Below are 2,444 nucleotides of genomic sequence, written 5' to 3'. Positions count from 1 at the left end.
GCTCTCCACCAAGATCCAAGTAGTGGTCTGAGACACTCTCTTGGGTTTTGTAGGAACTGCACATGCCATCAGGGGTAGGGTGAAGTTTCACTTGTTTCGTGTGAACATAACAAAGACCTTTTGTGTGCCTGCCAGCATGGGGCTTTTCTGGCTGTCACAACACCCTTTCTTGATCTGGATTTCCCTGATTGTCCTCAAATAACTTTGTCACCTATGACACCCAACTCTCCTCACGACGCTGACCATGTCCACAGTAAGATCACTGAGCAGCAGGGACTCTGTGAAGAGCAAAGCAGTAGGTCAGTCCATTTATTCATCTCCTGCCTTCTAGTTGGCTTTTCAGAATCACAGTGCTTTGCTTTGCGACAGCCTCATTCCTGTTCCAAGGGTTTTGGAAGTCTCAGTGTACTCTTCCACCAAATGGGTGGGTTCCCCTGCTCCATCACTTCCTTAATAGGTATATACTAGGTTATAACAGACCAATATACCAGTTTTCTTTGTGAAAATCTCTGATTTAGACTCTATGATTATATAGTTCTGAGTTCCTTACTGCAAACCCAACCCTTTTATAAGACCAAATGTGAGACACAGTCTGGTAGAGACTGTTTAAAATCTGGGTTCTGGTTAAGAAGAGTGTACCCAGTGACATGCTGCAGTTGGTAGCTCAGCCTTTATCTAGTCCCTTGGGGCACAGTCTGGGCCTCCAACAGCAAACTGCCCCATCAGCACTGTTTGATAGTGTGGCTGCTGGGATCCATCATGGGGGAAGGGCAGAGTTGGGGTGGGACCTAAGGGTGAAGTCACTGAGTCCTCATACGAGCTCCCTTCCCTCGTCAGGCCTTGTGCTCCCAAGGAGAGGAAAGCTCTCCTTTTCTGCAGCAAAGTGCTTGCATGACACTGCACCAGCAGCCAAAGCTCCAGGCCACCTGCTGGTCCTCAGCCCCACAAGCACAAATTCTCTGGATCTTTACTAAACCCCCTGTGCATGTGGGAGATTTCTCCCCCCAACCCTCAAGAAGAAAGAGGTTACTGTCGGTTCTACAGCAGAGATGAAGGTGTTTCTTCCCTGCTGTACGGAGCAGGAGCAGGGAGATGATTCCAGATCTCCAAAGCCACCCACCCACTCTCAGGAAGCCACAGACTTGCTGCAGGACCAGCAAGGGATATGGTATTTCCACAGCAACCAGGCTCCCAAGAATGTCTCCTGGGCTCAAGCAGTTTCTTGCAGTTGCTGCTTGTGTATTTGCAACCCTGCACCTTCAGGCATCTGAGGGCTGTTCTGCCTTTCCCACTGAGGGGAGTTGAGGTGTCTGGAGATACAGTGGCCCAGGGTACACGTGTCAGTACTTGCTTAAGAAGCTTGGTGAGATGCTGCTTCTCCTTTGGCATGTAGAATTTTATTGAGACATGGCAGTACTTTAGAACAGCTCCTTCCAGCAGCGATTCCTGCTATCAGGTCAGACATGGAGATTTTGCTGGTCTCTTCTAGTCTCAGCAGGACAGAAAAGCTCCTTCATCTACTTGTGAATGGCTGTGGATCCTCTCCCTCCATCGGCCCTGGCTGTTGTCTGAGCATCTCCTTGCTGGATCCCCTTTGGGGGGGGAGGGATGGGGGAGGCTTTTTTTGAGCCCTTCTGCCAGGGAAGTAACTGGCGCCTAGGCCTCTTTCCTCCCCATGTCTCCCAGCCATGTCCTTCCTTGCTCCATGGCTCTTGGGACACAAGAAGCTGGCAAGAAGAAGCTTCCTGCCCCTATACCCCATTGACAGGCAATATCACAGTGATGTCTGCCATGGTCCAAGCACTGCCTCCCTGGGTGGCCTGGGGTGAGGTGCTGTCTGTTGAGTGGTGTTGGCAGCCTCTAGGCTGCCCCTCTGCACAGAGTGGAGATGAGCTGAGCCTTCAGCATCAGCTGCCTCAGCACCTGCTGTTGTGCATCCTGGGACTGGGGAGGGAGAGCTGGCAGCAGCACACCCCATGTCCTGCAGTGAGGTTTGCTGGGCTGGAACAAGCTCAGGCTGCTGTTTCCAGGACAGTCCTTTAGCTCCTCGGGGATGGCTTCTTTCTGTGTGAACAGCATCGATGGTTTGATGCAGTGGATGGGACAGAGGGAGTGCTGAGGTCTGAACAAGCCTCAGAAGGGCTGCAGTGAAGCTGCTACAACTGGCTTGTGGGATGGGGATGGTGACAGCTGTTGCAGTGGCTCATACCCGCAGCTGCCTGTGGATGTGCCAGGTTTATGGGTGCTGGCCCACGGAGCAGCCCGGGCTGCGGGCAGCAGGGAGTAGAGCAGACCCTCTGGGGCAGCAGAACCCTGCAGCAGGGCGCCGGGGAAGCTGCTTCTCCTGTGAGCATCCCGGGACTGCAGGACCCGGCGGCGGCCGGGGGCAGCGGGGGGCAGGGGGAGTGGCTCTGGGGGCGCGGGGGACCCTCGGCGGGGCGGGG

Source organism: Chaetura pelagica, unplaced genomic scaffold, assembly GCF_000747805.2.
Source record: "Chaetura pelagica isolate M959 unplaced genomic scaffold, ChaPel_1.0 scaffold1145, whole genome shotgun sequence".
NCBI lineage: Eukaryota > Metazoa > Chordata > Aves > Apodiformes > Apodidae > Chaetura > Chaetura pelagica.
This window is presented reverse-complemented; position numbering follows the sequence as displayed.